Consider the following 19,117-nt stretch of genomic DNA (forward strand, 5'->3'; position numbering starts at 1 on the left):
AAACATCCACTTATTTAAAGAAATGTTTTTTCTATTTTGATCAAGAAGGATGTAAGTATTCATTTTAAATTTAAATTCGGCCCCAATAGTGCCATATGAATGTTTTAAATTCGTATATGATATGCACTGTTTAAGAATGTTTAAACAAAGGAAGTAGGAGAAAAGCCTCAAAATACACAGCAAAACTTAATGGCTTCAATTTTAAAATATATATTGATTGCAGCATGGCAAAATCATCCTCTTATGCTTACAGCCAGTCTTCAGAAAGAATAAGTGCAGTCAGTGTAGTAATTTGTCCCACTGGAAATTCTGTATAAAACATCTACCTAAAATAAACAAGGCTTCGCAGCAAGAATCGTCAGTTGCCATTAAGGACACACCTTAAAGTTCTTACCACACAGTAACTAAACAAGTACAAACTAGTGGTGACTGTTTGCTACTTTTGTCTTAAAAGTTAAGAGATCAATTCACTCAGTATAAGATCTTAAGATAATTTTTCTTACAAATGCAAGAGACAAACAACGCCAAAACACGAATAACCAGGATTTGTGTGTCTGATGTTTTATCAGAATGCCCAAGATTCTTGTAAAGACAAATATAAATATTAACATTTAAACCTGACACCACGTAATACTAAAAGGTAGAATGCTTAACTGCTCAGAATACTAGTGGTCTGGTACTGGAAGGCAGCTGTTGTTCCCCTGCCTTTTCTTTTGTTGTGCTTAATCTCATGTCAAGTCATTCAACCAACTCCAAAGCGATGAAGACGTAATTGAACAACCTTAACTAAAAACTGATCTACTGATCTTAAATTAGCTATACGTACTGTTTAATGATTCAAAAAGGCCAACATATGAAAAAGAATTTATAGGATTTAAATCAGCAACTCTGGTGCATGCAGAAGAGTTTGCTTGGCTGTAGGCCAAGCCAATCAATAATCACTATAATAACATGTTTCTAAAGTTATTTGTTTTTCATATTCATCATCCTAAAAACTTAAAAAAAACAAAACTTGATAACTCATACTGATTTCAAGAACGAACTGTGATACAAAATCCAAATATTTTGCACAGAATTACAATATTGCTCATGAAAAACATGTTACAGAAAAATTAGTGATCACAAAGCCACATTCCTGCTACAGATCTTAAAATATTGTCTCAGTTACAGAACTAGTAAGAGGAAGAAAAAAGAAAAAACCTCCACCCTTTCCCTCTTCCCTCCCCCTCTGCCAAAGAATGCAGTTTATCCTACTTATTTGAAAATGTCCTTTTATATTATCCATGGAAACGCTTAAACCTTAGTGTGGACATCACTAATTTAAGTATTAGTCTTATTCCCAAACCTACAGTTAGTAAGAGCTCTTAAGAGCAATAAAACATGGCGTTAAAGCATTTGCAAGCCATTGTCATAGCACTGTGCTCTGATACCTTTGCAGACACAAAACCAGCCCCCACCAACCACCAAGCATGTAAGCATTGGTCAGCAAGTCAATGCCTGCTATTCAACTTGTAGTTAGGCGTTTTATTTCTGTGTCTTCCAGATCATATCACTCTTGCATTTCAGGGCCTAATAAAATGTGAAGAATGATATGCTCCCTCTCTCTCCTTGTATCTGAAACTGCGTTATTTCCCTCTCTCCTTTTTCACACATTCTTACAAAAACTTCCCTTTTCACATACTTCTATAAGAAAATATTTCACTGCATCTACTTCAGTTCCTATTTCTATTTTCGATTTTCACTAGATCCTTCTGCTACGGCCTCCCCCTCAAACCCACTGGTAGAAACTGATGTAGTTTTAAAGCTCAAGGTCATTTCAGAAATGGAAAAAAAAATGTTATTGCCTTAAAAAACCTTTAAACACACAAAACCCCTAAACCAAGCCCTTTTCAAATTCAAACGCCTTTCATCAGCGGATCAATAACCCAACATAAAGATTTTTGTTCACCGCCACTTCAAAACTATTACACTTCAATTCAAATACTTACTGGGAGTCACACAGCACATTTTATGGGATGGCTCATTAGAGTACATACAGACCTTACTTTGGCTGCAGGTCTTCTGTGTGGGAAACAAACAAAACCTCACACCCAGAAAGTCCAGTGGGTATCACGGAACAGGAATGAAATCCAATCTCTAGATATTCTAGAATTTTATTGTCCTCGCCTGGCAACCTCTTTTGTTGTTTAAGAAGTCAGTTGAGGCTTATTTATTTATTTTCTAAACTTCCTACTCCCTTAAAAAAAAAAAAAAACACGATGCCTAAGAAATTACCGGGAAGGGTTTAGTCTTTTGAAGACAAAGGTAAATGAAACAAACCCTGGCAATGCGGATCAATAAACTTTTCACTCACAAGCCCCCCCCTCCATGAGCCACTTACTACAAATCCTTCTTCCAGGAACATCTTTGACTCACAAAGAAATAAGTCTCTTCCCGCTCCAGCCCCCCCCCCCCGCAGCCCAGGCTCGAGGCCCGGAGTATTTAAGAGCAAATCCCCAGGTATACAATGTAAGTTTGGACACCTACTTGCGGGGGGCAGCAGGGGCGGGGGAGGCGATCCCGGGCAGGAGAAGGAAACCGGGGACAGCGAGAAGTTTGCGGGTGGGAGGGAGCAGGGGAAGGGCTTCTCCCTCCCTCTCTCCGCGCCCGCCGCTGCCGCTGGCTCCCCTGCCCGCCCGCGGGCGCTGCGGGCCGGCCCCCGGGGGTGACGGGAGGGGCTCGTTACCTGCCGCCGCTCCGCCGCGTGAGGGGGCGAGGCCGAGCAGGGGTGGGCCGGCTGCCACACACCTGGCCCCCTCCCCGGCCCCCCGCCCCCGGGAGCGCCCCCCCCACACCTGCCCTTCCTCCTCCTCCTCTCCCCGGGGGCGGTCAGTGCGCCTCGCCAGCCTCCCAGGCGCCGGGACAGCACGGGGATGGGCGGCCCTGCTCTGCGGGGGTGGGGGGGGCCCGTACCCTGGAGCTCCCCCCTCACAAAGAGGGGTATACCCCCCCCCCCAGCCCCCTTAAAACGTCCCGGAAGGCAGCTGCACACACACACACACACAAACACACCCGCGGTCAGTCACACAACCGGCCCCTCACGGCAGAGGCCGCCCCGAGGGGAAGGGGGCTGCGCCTCCCTCAGGTGCCCCCTGTGAGGGGGAGGAGGACGGGAGCGGGGGCCGGAGCCTCCTGGAAGTTGACCCCCAGCCCTCCCTCACCTGTGCCTGAGCCGCCTCCCCGGCCGGCATCCTGAGGTGGGGGCAGAGGGAGGAGGGGAGCGGGGGTGGCCGCCCGCCCGCCAGCCCGCCCGCGGTGCCGCCGGAGCCCGGACTCGGCGGCGCTGGCGCTCGGGGCACTGTTTGTAAACCGCTCGCGCGGCAGCTGTTGCTCGGGCAGCCCCAGCGCCCGGCCCCGCCCACCCCGATTGTCACGAAGCCACGCCCCCGCTCGAGGAGGGCGGGGCTCCGGCGCCGGGCAGCGCGCGGCGGCGCGGGGTGCCCGCCGGGCCGTGAGGCGGCCATCGCCGCCTTTGTGCCGTCGCCGCGGCGTGAGGGGGAGCGCGGGAGGCGGCGGCGGTGCGCGGCCCCGCAACGGCGGCGGGTCGGGGCCCCATTGTGTTTTGTGATTCAGGGCGATGGCTATCTTGCCTGAATAACAAAACGCAGCGGACGGCGGTTGTATAAAGCCCCGTATCGCCCCGGCATAAAGCAGCACCCCGGCGGGGGCCATTACGGGCCGGATCGGCCTGGGCCGCGCCTATAGCCCCCTCTTTGCACATGTAAATAACAACAATGCGCGTCGTAAGCGGTGGCCGTCGGTGGGTCGTTGAGGGGTGAAAAGGCCCGAGCCACCCTTCTGTCGTGCATGTCACGATGAGGCGCCCCGCGTGGCGGTGCGGCCTCTGGAGGGGGTTAACCCGCATACCCCACGGCGTTACCCAAAAACATGAGGAAAAACATAGCCAAAACCCCCAGGATGGCCATATTCTGCGTTTGTTCGACAGCCGGCAGCGCCCAGCTGTTCGGCGGGCCTAGTGCTGCTGCTCTGGAGATGCCAGGCTGCAGCGCAGTTACATGCAGCAAACAAAGCCTTAAAATATCTTTTTTTTTCCCCAAGTATTCCGCTTGGAACTGAGGAGCTTTTTAGGGCTTAAAGGCAACTTGTACCCCTGCTAGCAAAGTGCTTAATCTCTGCTAGACTCCGAGGTTAGCAGCTTCCCCAAGCCAGCGGGATCGGAGAGGTGAGCTTCCCTGTGCTCCGTCCTGGTTTTCCCCCAAAGCCACACCGAGACCTGTTAAAGTCAGTTCAGTTTACATCAGTAGCTTTACATCACACCCAGGGGCTTATTTGCTCCAATATAAAAATCATCCTGCTTGAATGGAGGGCATTCCTAAAATAATTGCAACTAAAATGACATGGGTTTCTTCTCTTTTTTAAATGTTTTTTTTAAGTTTTCTCAAAATGTTCTCCCAGTCTAAAATAAGCAACGCTACACGCATTGGAATTTAGGTCACTTACATGGCAAATGAAGATTAATCAAAAACATTACAGAATGTGGTAATATACTCACCAGGTAATTCTGGAAGATGAAATATTTTCATTGGCAGATTTGAATTCTGTTTCTAATTCGTGTGAGGCAAGATTCTTTTCATAAAAGGAAGGTCAAAACTGGTAAGGCCAAACTTTTAAAACATCTGTGTTTAAGACCTGGCCTTTTAACTAGTCATATAGGTTGATGATGCACCCTTACTAGCTTCTTGAAAGATAAAAAACCTCTGCGTGAATCAGTTGTGTGAACCAAAACCACAGGTTTTTGCCTTATTCTGCTGCTTTACAGGTTTTCAGGCATTAGGTCTTGGTCCTCCCACGAATCTGAATGGTCCAAGAGTTTTGAATTGATACAGGAAGAAACTGATGTAGAGCTTGTTGCACAGGGGGCAATTTCAGTTGTTTTTTTTAAGTTGATTTTTTTTTTCCCCAGTATGATGTATCCAGCGAGGTGTTTATACATGCATGCAAAATATTTCACTGTATTGCAAGAGCTTCACATTTATTTGTAACTTGCTGCACACTAATTTGTACTATGTGACCAAACCTGATCCCACAAACACTCCCAAGTTTAAGCATAGGAGTAGGCCAGTACACTTCAGTGGGACTTGCTATGTAAGTTTGAAGTATCGATTACCTACAAACCACAGCATGGCAAGAAGAACAAAGGAGAATTTTGCTGGAAATGGGTGTGGGAGGTACCAATGTCCTGAGTCACATGACTCTCTCAAAAATCATGACTGTTAAAAAATTAAGTCTTCAGATTTTAGTATTTTGAGAGTCCTTGTATTGAAAGGTTACAAACAAGTTCAGGGCCCACAAACTTTTAAAAATAGTAAACTTCTGCTTTTGCTTTTAACTATGTCTCCTAGAAGACTCACACAGTCAGGTTTTGCAATATTTCTTGTTCTCATGACATACCAAAACCCATTACTTTTCCCCCCTTTTCATTTTTTTACCCCTTTTTAAAGGTTGTACTTCTTCAGGTGAAATATACTGACCTTCTTGATCACAAGGGGAGTTTCACTGGAGCCAGGACTCTGGGTGACTGTAAACATGATTTAACAGAGAACATAGAAGCTGTATGGTTTTTATCCACTTAAGATGTGGTACCTCTGTAGAAAGCATAAGAAAATATTAAAAAAAAAGTTTCAGGAAAAAATAAAAGGCTCAGAATATTTTAAAACTTTTCTTTTTCCTTTTTGCGCAAAATGCATCATATAATATCACATTACATGACTGAAATGAAAACATCCAATTTATTTTTACAGATTAGCCACAATGACCTCTGTGATTTATGTTCATGGCACTGGAAATGTTTGATATGAGGCAAGGGCCAACTTGTAAAAATAAATCTTAGATTTTCTTCTCCCTCTGTTTTGCCTTGTGTTGAGGACATTTGCTGCCTTTCTGGAGAAGCTTCAGCAATCGATACATATGAAGTAAAAACTTCTACAACAAATGTACTGACAGGCCTGTGTTTACTGTTCTGCACTATATGTTACTACACAGTCTTGCAATATTAAACCTAGCCCCAAACTAGACTTTGGAACCAGGCAGCATGCCCAAAATTGTGATAATCTGCTCCATAACAACAGAAGAAAATAAAATAACATTGCTGAAAGCTGAAAAGTTTAGTTTCAGTCCCCAAACTCCTAATGTACTTAAATTTATAAGTTCTTTTAAATTACATGCTGTACATTTACATTATGTAAAAAACCATACTAAAAGTCTCTCGCAAACTGGCTCAAGTCCTGCTGTTCTGCATAGTGCACATGAGAAAACCCTCGTGGCAGAGAGAATGAAAACAGAGCTGATCAGGCAACAAGGAAGCCTTTACCTAAATTTAAAGTCTTTCAGGATTACTGTGAACGTTTGTCTCAAACAACTGACCTGAGTAGCAAAATACCCGCTCCATACCTGGCAGCAGCAGATCAGCTAAGTTCCGTTCTTTCGCACAGGGACCCTCTCATTTTAGATTCATATTTAGGCAGCTATTCAGTCTGGCCCATCGTGTGGTTAAGGCACAAATGGGATTTAGGGGATCTGGGCTCAGACCCAGCTCTGCCACAGACTGTCTGTATGATCTCGGGCAAGTCTTCTCACAGGGCTCTCAAAATTGAGCAGGTTTCTTTTTTTAAGCCCCTGCTCTAGCAATCAAGTAATTACATGAAATTTTTCCGTTCAATGGCAGGAACAGATACACAGTGTTTTCAGCTTTTAAGGAGATAAGCTTGAAACCATGATAGAGTGTAACCTAATGGTTCAAAGTCAGGGAGCAAATTTTAGAAGGACTTTTTAAAATTATTTCAGGCATCTGGGTCGTGAGTTGGAATATAAAATTCTACAGTCTTCATTTCTACACAACAATTTATATCTGTAAAATCAGGATCATTTTCCTTCCTTGCTTACAAAGTTGTTCCTAAGTTGTACAATGTTCAGATGAGACCCGAGACTAGAGAAAAGACAGAATCTCTTATGAGAAGGCTTTATCAGTGTTTTGTGGCTTGTTTTTTTGAATTTCCCCTTTGCACAAATTACTTCTTTCAGCATTATTTCAGCAGCAAGAAAAGAAAATCCCATCGTGTCAGATGATTCTCCTGTTTTTGCCTCTGCAGAAGCAGAGGCAGTAGTATGTTTACAGGAAACGCTTGCTGCGGAGGCACTCTGGTAGTTAGACACGGTCTCAGATTTGACTAACATGCTCACATGATTAGATTTACTAAATGAAGACACAGATGAGACAGTGATGAGAAAGCTGCAAGCAATCAGGTTCTTGCAACATCAGATAATCCATGAAGCGACTTTGTGCAGTAACCATGCAGAAGGCTCTCCGAGCCCTCCCCCCCAAGAATGTGCCTGGCTGTTGCATTAGTAACTATCTCCTCAGCCCATATTCAGTTACCAGGCTCCCTCTCATCAGCAGCAGCGCCCCCCCCCCCCCCCCCCCCCCCCCCCCCGCCCTTTGCATTCTAGACCAAAGTGCTGCATTCTTTAAAAACGCATTCGTAGGTATTTTTATGCTCAGCTACAATTTGAAGGTTTAGTTACTTTCTAAGCAGCACATTTAATGCAGAACAGCTTATTTTTATAATGAGAAAGAAATTGCAGGGTTTTTCTTTCACTGTTTCATACATCCTGTCTGTATAAACCCATAGATTTCAAATCCTGCGAGGCACGTTGACAGTACAGCTATTAAAGATTTTCTATTTGACCTTGATTTTGTTTTGTTTTTGCTGCATATGAACTTTAACAGACTTGAAGCATGACATGTCTTTTCTTTTCACTTATCACAGTACATGCAGGGTAGGAAAAGACATGTAAACAGGAGCTTGTTAATAGCGTGTAGATTGCTGAAAGAAAATACATCACTTTCCTGAAGCTCGTTTTGCTCAACCTAGTTTTGTTCCTGTACTTTGCTCTGCAAATGGATCCTTTTCAAAATGATGGCACACCATGATGTGTATGTTCTCTTTTCTTATAACTCATGGGGTGAAAGATCTCCAGGATCTTACTGTTCTTTATTAAAGCACACATTAGCTGTTTGATAGGGTATATCACAATAGCAATAACAGCAACAGTTGCTACTGTGATAGAAAGAGAATAAAGATTTGCATGGAGCAGTAATACCTTTCATTAGATGTAGTTGGAAGAGAGAAGGGCTTTCAGTCATGCAAGCCTTTCCTCAGGACTGAAAACAGAAACAAACTTTGAGCATGCATACATTTGTGCTGTGCAGTGAATGAAGACAGATACATGTATTTGAAATACAAATAATGTAAAAATAAAAGGCTGCTTGAGCAGATAAACAAACTGAAGGTAATGAAGTCATACCCTCTGCCCCGAATGGCTGTTATCAGCACCAGAGGCCCTAAACTTTTGTTGTAACTTTCCAAATTGTCCTTCCCGGTATCACATGGCCTTTACTCTGAATATCAAGAGTGGGATCTACAGACTGGCTGTTAATCCTCTCCCTTCCTTGATTAGTTTGAGCTTCCAGCCTTCTCACTCTCAGTTTATAAACTACATCTTCCCATTGCTTGGATATAGCAAAATAAAAGCATATTCACCCATGCTAATTAGCACCTGACACCATTCTTCAATTAAAAAAAAAGTTTAATATTAAAAGCCCAACCCTGAGCTGACTACTCACACATACAGATGTAGGTATACACTGAACTCATTCTATAATCAAAGCCCAAATATATTGTTTTGAAACAATTACATGCTTAAATTCTGTATTTGGTAATACAACTTTCCTCACTCAAATAGTGTGCTCTGTTCGTGCTTGGTACAAAATAAGTTGACCTACACCAAAAATCCAAGATCTTACAGAGCTCACAAGTCTGTAAAACAAAGAGTTTTACAGCCACATTTCAATTCTGACATTCGTGCTGTGCTGTAGGTGTAATTCAAATGTCTTTTTCCCCTTTTTCCCCTCACTTCTCCTTTTGGTGGTCATTTTCCGTTTTGCCTTCCATTAAAGAAGTTTGCCTCCTCTTTGTTTTGATCTAAAATAAATTGAATCAAAATTTCAGGCACACCAGTAATATCTGGAGCAGGGTATATCATCAAAATAATGGAAGTAGCCTCTCAGTGTTTGACAAGACGTTCCCAGATTGAGGAAGGCATCTCTACATTAATTCCTTTCCTTTCCATGGCATATTCCACGTGCATTCAAAGACCAAAACTGCCTTAAAGGGTGGCAGTTACTGCTGCTTGTAATTGCGATGTGAGGCAGACCCCTAAGAGCTGACCCATGGGCAAGGAAACAAAATTATCTGCCTTAAGACAGTGGAGAGCCTGAAGACATCTATGCATATTAATTTAGAATTAAGGAAGTATTTATTTTGTAAAGCTTTTTATGTAAGATTACCCCAGGTGTGAGCCCCAGCAACAAGGTGGTGAGTTCAGTTAATTTGAGTTGTATTTTTGCAAAAGTGCTTTAGAGTATGTCCTCAGAGTCAGCTGCAGTGCTACTGCAGCACTTAAATGCCTGAACTGTAGGGCAGAGAGGATGGGATGCAAAAAAACAATTTTGTGATTCTTTCCAAAACTTTCATTATGTTAAAAATAATAATTAGCTCTCAAACTGAAAGTGCTGATACATTAATAATGGATGATAGAATTCTTGCACATGTGTTTATTAATTTATAAACACTGCACAGCCTCAGAATGAAAGGTGCTCTATAAATAGAAAGCTAATATTGATCAATCCTGAAGTGGTATTACCATTCTTGGAGGGTTGCAACGTTTTTTTCTTCTTCCTAATCTGATAGCAGAAAGAATTCCCTGAGCTTGGCTCTTTGTTATCATTATTTGTTTCTTCCCATTGTACTTTCATCAACACTTCCTCCTTGTATCAGAAAGGTAGGAAGAAAAATTTGAGACTTCTTAACTTTGTGAATGCCATAGAGCTGGTATGACAAAAATGTGCATTTGAAAGGTTATAAAAAAAAGAGACAAGCAACTGTTTAAAATGAGGTATTAGCATGACAGTTGACAAAGGGTGGTATGTTGCCAGATCTCACTGGTTTCTAATGCTGGTTAAGGAGAACGAATATTCCTTGATCCAAGGGAGCGGGAGTTGCCTTGCGTGTTCTTACACAGTGAATGTGCTTCCCCATTTTGAGAATTATTGTTCTGACACCATAAGAAGATATCATTTTACTTCAAAACACATTAGCTTTTTTTTCCCCTTTCATGACTGACTAGTAACCTGATCCCTGTCCTTACATTTGTTATGTTTATTTGATTTACATTTTTCTGCTTCCTTCTTCTTGCAAAAATAACGTTCTTGCAACTGTGCGAGACGAGGCAGTGGGTGCTCTCATAAACAGGTGATGAACATTTGCCATTTATGTTCTGGGTTAAAGGAGGAGGGGGAACAGAAAAACCCACACTTCCCAGATCTAAGAAGCTTTCAAGAAACTTTCAAAACCAAGCCCAAAGCACAGCCTTTTTGCACGGCTTCCACAACTCCTGCAGCACTGACTTGCGCCAAAATTTCCCAAACAATCCCACAAGGGAAGTTTTGTCAATATGCTGCCAATACTCCGGCTCAGGCACAGACAACTCTCGAGAGCCAGCCAGTATCAGAAAACCCTGCCAAATTGTAAGACATGTAAGAAAATACTGAGTTCCTGCTTACCTGGTGTGCCTTCCCTGCCAGCCTTCAGTCACTGCTGGGATGCAGTTGGAGGCTGGGACTGGGGCTCTCTCTGCTAATGGTGCCAGCCAGGATCTGCTCCGAGCATGGCTTCAGCTGGTGCATATCAATATCACACTATTGCCTTTAATGGAGCTACGATAATTTCCAGCAGCTGTGACTTCACCGCAGCATTTTAGCATGCTTAAGAGGAGTTTTGATTTTAAAACCTTAGCTATTCTGTGAGGCCTAATCCTGCGGTGATGGGCAGGCGGTCGTGGCAGACCCCTGAAGTCTGATCATCAACAAGCAGGATTTCCATTTGCATGTGGAAATTCAAAATTTGACATTGGTGTTTTGCTGCAATGGAAGTACTGTGTATGGGACAGAGTGATATCTTCCCTGCAGTCTGTGTCAGGATATTATTCAAAGCAAATCATCAGATTTTGCTTCATTTTTGCCATTGTTACATTATTTCCTGTATGACCTTTTTTTTATTTCCTCAAAAGAAATCAGCTATTACTTCGTATTGAAGTTTTTGAGAGGACTTTATAAAAAGAAATTATGAACATAGCTGGAAACGTTTCTACAGTTAAAAAGCCTGTTTTCAAACAAGACACTCTGAAGCCTCACAGGAACATGCGAAACTGAGGACATTTAAAATTTAAACTACTGACATTAGGCAAAGAGGAGGGTGATTTGTTCTGTGGAAGCAAATGCAAAAACTAAACCACCAGAAATGAAATGACAAGTAGAATTGAAATGTAAACTCCTTTCAGTTTATTCATCTGAGATGGTGTCACTGCAGATTAACTAGGAGAAAGATTTTCTATGGGACTTCTTAAACATGGGAGCGTTCTTGCAAAGTTACATAGTAATTAAGTTTCTATCAGCAGTTTGGGAGAAGACAGCTTGTTTCTGTGATTAAGAAAACAGGACATTTGGTATAGACTATATATAATAATTGGAAAGTATGTGTACATACATGTGTACAGCAAAAAAGAAGTATATTTGCCTGAAGCATACTGCAATAGCTAGCTATTAAATATTGTTGAGAAGCAGACCTCTCTCCCAGGTCTCCTAATAACAGCTTTTGGTGCTGACAAAATCCTTGCCCAACAGATGCAACCATAGCTTTATCAAGGACTTCTGGTGACACTATAAACCATGAGAGTGAAAAAATGCTTCCTACTGCAGACTTCCTGCTTCTGCTGCTGGAACAGCACAGACCAGTTTGTGTCAGACGTTAGGTTTTTATCAGGCTGCGTGGTGAATTAAAGCCTTTAATACAGCACACAGAAGTTTACAAAAATGTGTAAACCACTGGTGCTCCGTACGTAGATTTAGATAAATACCTTAAGCAAATGTTGAAAGGTAATAGTGAATGTGATCATTTTATAGTGTGAGAAAAGCTCCAAATCTATTCTAGAGACCAAAATGGCTTTAGACATTCGTCATCAAAGGTGGATTTTCCAACAGAAATTAGGAACTTGATGGAGTATTGCAAATGTGCGCAAAGTTGGATGGCTGCTTTAGGCATGTAATTATTTTAATTCAGGTATGTAAACCAGATAATTGTACATGGAAACAGCTAATTGGGCAAATTTTCATTTCCCTTTACCCGTACAGGCACTCAGGAGAAATCGGCAGAGGTTGCTATGAATACGTACCCTCTGCATTTCCTACCTGCACCAATACCAAACAGATCTAGAGTTCTGTATCCTGCTATGGGTCCCCGTACCGGAGTATCTTTGAAGTAACCGTACAGTTCTCTGTGCCCCCAGCCATGTCAGCTCACTGACACCCCCCCCCACACACACCTTCTCCTTTCACGCTGCCTGCCAGGAGCACAGCTTTGCTGCGCTCTTCCTCCATCCCAGGACTCTCTTCTGACTTTTTTGCAGAGTCGTTTTCTGTGCTGCCCCTCATTCTGGTACTTTTTAGACCTGTGCACAGAGGCAAAGAGAAGAAAGGAAATGCAGGATGTGTCTTTCTGGGTTTGTCAAAAGGATATTTTTTTTTCTTTTCGAAGTTGCAGTGAATATAGATAGACGAGGGAAAGAGCGAGTGTGCATATGTACCATGAGATACAGGAATATCTCAATAGGCATTTTACTATAGTCTCAGTTTCCCTACCCCTAGCAACATGCTGACAAATCAAGAACTGCCATCCTATATACAGTACTCCAGCTGTCAGCCTTAAGCAGTGCATCTCCTTGCCAGAGCACAGCCTTTCCTTTGTTTCAGCTTTGAAAATAAAATCACAATTTGTAAAATAAAGGGAAAAGAATTCTTTTCTCAAGCAGGAAAGTCACTAATCCCTTTTAAAGGTTCATAACTGCATTAACTGCTTTGAACAAGAAGCCACACAGTGAATGATAATGGATTTGTTGTAACAGTATGCCTTGTATTTGATATAATAAGGAGTTACACAAAGTCAAAAGACTCACTATACTCACCTACTACTTAATTTTGTAAATATTTTCATTGATTTAAATTATTCTCAGTAAGAAGTATTTGTCATCTTAACAGACTTTGTTTCTACTTGATCATTTTTCGAGGGAGGAAAAAGACTTTTTGAAGATAACTGTGACTATATGAGATTTCTGAAGCTAGCTCAGAGAGGGTCATGTACTATGTTAACATCCTAGACTTTCATGTCTCGCGTCTTAGAAACAAGATAGGTCAAAGGTAACATGAGTTTTGTGGAGCTTTCAAAAAATCTTTTGTGTAGGAGTGAGTGACTTACAGAGGCACAATCTGCATAGGTAGCACAAGTCTTACTTAAAACCGCCCACAATTTAATTAAAAGTCATAGATGGCTGTAAGAACAAGAGAACCACTGATGCGTACTGGTACAAATACTTTACAAATAGTGGAAAGCATCACCATACCCATATTATACATGGAGAAACAGAGGCTTGGAAAGGCAGAGTGTTTCCCCCAAGACATTACAAGTATGAGACACAGCCAAGTGTATAAAACCTTTAAAGAATACTACACAACAGCCATATGACACCTTCTAATGAACCAAAACCATGGATCTGTCAGTAATTAGCCAAAGGAGGAACAGAACGGGAAGATGCAGTACAGTGGGATTAGCTGGGGCTACTCCATGCTTAGATATTTGCGTGCATGCCCTTTTCTGTCACCAACAAGGGAAAAGTAATTTTTGTCCTTTTCTTCTTTGTTCAAGAAAAATTCAAGGGCTGGATTTGCCCTTCTGGAATTTCTGGCTAAAAGGGCAGCACAGTTAGAATTTTTGTGCAGTAGCATCAGGTGAATGTTCATATAACCCAAATTCCCAGTATCTGTGTGGCAGATACGTAGATGTTGTACCATTTTCTTGGAAATGTTGGATTTATTGAGCATGCGATGCATGGTTGATTCACACACATGCAGTGTGTTTGGTGCATCCCAGATATACCAGGTTTATTCTACGTGCCAAAACACAGCGCATGTGTATGTCTTTCTGTCCAGGATGTCCCAGACAGAAAAGTGTCAGCCCCAGATTAGCTCTTCATGGCCAAGGAAGGGCTGAGTGGATTAGGGAGCCACTGGCTGTGAGGAATTTATCAGCTCATGGCTTTGGAGACAGTACCTGTCATCCCCAATGCAAAATCCCAAAGGGAAATATGGGAAATTTCCATTAATGAGTCAGCTTCATTTCCCCCCATTCATTGTGTAGGTTTATTTTAGGATGGAATCAATCCAAACCCCCTTTCATCCCACAGTATTCAGGAAGTACCAGCCAGGCTCTGTCTTCTAGAGAAAGGCTGCACAGTGTCACTGAGAGCACGGTTTGGGCCATTGCAGTCAGATGCAGGCAGCCTTAATCCAAGATTTTTTACAAAAGGAAACAAAGGCATCCTAATCAGATTGCATATTAGAGATTCTCACCTGGGACTCCCTCATTGTCTACAAGCCAAAATTGATTAGAAAAAGTCCATGATTTAAAGAAAAATCCCTGAAACTGCTCCTTTAGTTTGCAGGAGCCACTCATTTATAACAGAAGAGGACAAAATAATGTGTAATATTTCCAAAGTCTGCTCTAAGGGTGGTGTCTTGAACGGAAATATTTGTTAATACAAGAGTAAAGCCAGTTTGCACATGAAATGAATCCTAATGAAATGAATAAACTCAACTATTATTAATATAATTCATGCAAAGCAATAAAAAATAGTAAGTACTGCAAAAGCAGGAAATCACTAGGGAAAATATCTGTTGCCCCAAGACTTAAGTTGGAATGAATGCCTAGGATCTTAAATGCTAATTTGAAACTGCTTCATTGCAGATTTATTTTGAATATCATATCCTGTCAATAGACAAAGGGTAAGCAACACTAAAGCGCTGTGTTAAAAAGCAGTTGTAATCAAGGTCAGATGTCTCCATAAGCTGAGAAGTAGTTGCATGTACTGTATTTCTCTGGTTTACTTGTAGAATTTTCTTCTCCTGTATCTTTTAATTTGCTAAATGATTTGAGAGAAATCAAACCACCTACATTTAATTAGCTTTATAAATCAAAGGTGACAATTCTTTAGTAACCTGTATTATTTCCCAGCACGGCAAGCTAGAAAAATGCTGACAAATTTATTTATTGACCTGTTGTGTTTTGCAAGGACAGCCAATGTTATATTGATCCAGCTATCCAAAATACTGTAGCAGGGGCAATAACATGTAAGTGCCAGTGTCTCCACATAATCGCTATTCTGTACTCTCCCTACCTCAGTGATATCCCCCACTCTTACGAAAATGCAAATGCACCCATCCCCCAGAGCGACCCTCCTCTTGCTTTCAGGAAGGATCCTTATTGTTAGAAATTAAACTGAGAAGAGAGCAGAGACCTTCAAATTTACTTGGCAAATAGTTTGCTTCTTTCATCGGAACTGATCATTAGTAACTACTGTTGCAACTTTAATTATATTTTCAATAACAGCTCTCCCACCCCCAGCACTTTCAGTAAACCTCCCTTTGTAACACCCAGGAATCCGATCCTACAATCCTTCATGGGAAAACCTCCGTTGAAGTCAATGAGGATGACTTCTGATTTCCTTAGGTCTCGCTTCTGTAACATATATACTTGCAGCGTAGGATTTTCTTCCTAATGCTTAAAAGTATGAATGTGTGGCAGGCTTTAGGAGATCAGAATTTCCATCTTTAGTTCATGATAAAATGAGAAAAATAAATGAAGACTTCAGTATTTGACCTATTGGGATACCTCACTTGACAATCACTCATGAGTTAGGGTGACAAGGTCACGTTCCTTATTCTTTATTCATTTAACCGTTTTATAATTATAAGTAGCAGTGGAAAGCAAGCAATCTTCCCAGTTAATAATACTCCCAGACCCCAGGGTACAGATCTGGAAAATGGAGGAAACAATAGGGAAAAGTTAAAAATTGTTTTCCATAATTTATTACCATCAGGTAAAGAAAAAAAGTGTCTTTGGAAATGCATGTTCATTTACATTTCGAGCAAAACCCATCCTGAACATCCCAGTCAGCTAAAAAGACACTGAAAATAGATCTGGAATATTATTACCCAGTTGATGTTCTCTTTTTCCCATGTGCATTTTTATGCAAATATTGTTAGTTTCACCACCTCCGATGATCCTTAATTCCCACTGAAACCTCTGAAAGCTGAAGGTCTTCATCATCACGCAATTATTTTATATATTAAAACATGACTGAGGACAGGAGGTTAGGCTGTCTTAATTGCGTGTGCGGCTGGCGTTCCCCATGCATATTTTTTGTGTTGCAATGACAAAGGCCACAAGTCAAGAAATCACTTTCGCACATGCTCAAATCCTGCCCTCCTCGAGACCACATTTAAGTGCGTGACCAACTTTAAGTACTACCTTGTGCGTGTTGTTAACCACATGCTTAAGTGTGGGCTCAAACAAGGATGCATTCCTGAATCCAAATCAATCTATCAAAATAGCTGCAGGTGAAAATTCTTCATACGTGCTTTCTGTGTACGTAATGAAATATGCGTGGTCATACAAGTACAGGCCTGTATTGTATTGCCACTTATTTAAGAAAAAAAAGAAAGTATTTAGTTTTACGTGCTATGCAGTTTAAAAGCTGCCTCTGGAAAAGCCTTTTTTCCTGAGTGTTAAATTGGTTAGATATTTCATGCTTAGAAAGAAGGCCAGTAATTAAAAAAAAAAATAAACGGCATTTCAAAAATACATACAGTTTTTGTATTTTAGACTCTGATATTTTTTCTGTAACATTTCCTTATGAAGCCTGCTTCAGACAAATATGTAAATTTTAAAAAAGTAAAGTGTTTGCATAACCTTGTAGTTTGAAAATAATCAAAGTGATATGAGATACATGCTGAGTACCCAGATGGATAATATTTTGTTTTTCTTTGTGAACGTCTTTTGTCTTAAAACTGGTGTGAAAATCTAGAAGAGGGCCCCACATGATTGATCACCACAAGCATCAGAAGGAAATGATTCACCACAACACTGTAACTGAAACTGCTTCAACACCTGATTGCAAACTTCACACTAGGGGACTAATTAACTGCTGTACCTGCTCAGAGATTGCTGTAACGAACAGGACCCCTCATCTAGTATAATTCCAGCTGTGAATACCCACTGCTCTGAGTCATTATTATCAGTAGAAAGGTACACTGCATTCAGAAGTGAATGGAGAACTTTTTTTTTTTTTAAACAATGAAAAGACGGTAAATTATAATGCCATCAAAACATTGTTTCAAGAAAAATTAAGTGCAACAGGACTTCAATAGATACTTAAAGATAAGTATACAGATTTTTTTTGTCTCATGATAGGACTGTTTTCAGCTTCATGGTTTTCCTACTTTTTCCATGAACTGCATTTCAGGTACAATATTAACATTTGTGAAAGCTTTTCAGAATTGGCAATATTAGGAACATAAGGGTCATATTGTCTGAATTTAGATATAAAACAGTACATGAAATATCATCCAGCTACCCATGCATTGTGCTCATAACTAAGCCAATGTCTCAGCAGATTTATCATCAGAAATACAAGCCTGCAGTCTGCAAACAGAGATAAAGTATTCCTAGTGAAGCACTTATACGTAGTGACTAGAAATAATGGAAGAATAGCTGGCTGTGGGGTTTTTTTTAGGGAAAAAAAAAAAAAAAAAGACAAATACTATTAAATTATTTCTTTAGCCTGACAATAGTTACATGGCAGCAAATTAATCTACTAAAATACAGGTTTTATAACCAGAGTCCAGCATTATGCTGTACTTTTCACTACATAGACAACGTCAGATGTTTTGACAAAATCTTTCTTCCCTTTCCCCTTTTCTCCCATCTCCTCTGCTCAATTTAAATCAAAAAATATTTTTGAATACTGTGTCAAGCAATTAAATAAAAAGTCCTACAGTTTGGCAACAGCGTAGAACAATTTGGCAATAGCAGAGAGCAATTTATCCTTTGTTCCGTTTTTCTAAATGATTCCAGTAGTTTGTCTTGATGAGAGGAAGGAATTGGTGAGCTCTTCAGGAAAGAAACACAAGAACCTGTGAGTGCAGCGTCACAGTGCCATCACTTTGATGCTTCTAAAACTAACTGTGCACAACTCTCCATTAAAGTCACCTGTGTCACCATGAGCAAAGTTCATTAAGCAGCTGTAATAACAGGTACACTTCTTGTTCATCAGATGTTACTTTTTCTGCTAATTGTGTGCATACAAAGCTCCAATCCCTTCCATTAGTATGTATCTGAGGGAGGGTTTAGGTAAAGCATTTTTTTAACCTGGCCTATGAAGTTAAAATGTCTATAAACCCCATAGTCCCAATGTCTGTGCAGTATTTGAAAAAAAATTTTTAAAAAAATTTAAAAATTGCTATTTGTTCCCTGTGTGGCCGGGCCAGGCAGAACTGCGGGGTCTTCCCTTCCGTTTTTCCATGCGCCTTTCTTATCTCCCTGCTCAGAGCAAGGCTGGAGAAGGAGTGCGGGAACACATCAATACACAGCTGCGCGATTTAAACATATGATGGCCAGTCATCTCGCAGCCGGCTAAGATAAATTACATATTGCATTGCAAATTTGCCCTAAACTGCCGACTTCTGAAGATGTTTCCCAATAGGCATGCATATGCATATTTTTAATGTAAATGAGTTTGAGGACTAAACCAAGGTTTGCTGTGTATTTTGCCTTCTGAATCCGCAGCAACCCTGAGCTCAGTAGCAAACTGCTAATTTCATAGTTAGCAAATGCATTTTATGTGTGTAGACAGTTGGTAATTTCATCTATACGTGCTTCCAATATTAATCAGAAATATACTTCTGTTCACAGTGTTTTGCCAAGAAGACAAAGTATACGTTTGAGGTGGGACTGCTCCAAATTTTACTGGCAATCAAGCTCAAGATTTTGGGTCACACTTTCCAGTTATCTGTAATCAGGTATTAGATTACTGCTTGAGTTAACACTAATCC

At 41.1% G+C, this 19,117-nt stretch overlaps 1 protein-coding gene and 1 long non-coding RNA gene across 3 annotated transcripts in view; one reads left to right on the forward strand and one right to left on the reverse strand.

Moving 5' to 3' along the window:
- The window catches only part of ZNF217 (zinc finger protein 217), a 28,342-nt gene extending 24,999 nt beyond the window's left edge, over positions 1–3,343 (reverse strand). The window contains exon 1 of one of the 2 annotated variants that reach the window (XM_080405236.1): positions 3,201–3,343. The gene's annotated coding sequence lies outside the window, so the exon portion shown is untranslated. Of the gene's footprint in view, positions 1–2,526; positions 2,766–3,200 lie in introns of those variants that run through there. The other variant, XM_080405237.1, reaches the window with a different exon arrangement.
- Positions 3,344–3,494: 151 nt separating this feature from the next.
- Positions 3,495–19,117, forward strand: part of LOC308070754 — a 31,862-nt gene continuing 16,239 nt past the window's right edge. Inside the window, exon 1 of the long non-coding RNA XR_013930841.1 lies at positions 3,495–19,084. This is a non-coding gene — a long non-coding RNA (uncharacterized lncRNA). The remainder of the gene's footprint in view (positions 19,085–19,117) is intronic.

This window comes from Falco punctatus, assembly GCF_963210335.1.
Source record: "Falco punctatus genome assembly, chromosome: 10".
NCBI classification, from domain to species: domain Eukaryota; kingdom Metazoa; phylum Chordata; class Aves; order Falconiformes; family Falconidae; genus Falco; species Falco punctatus.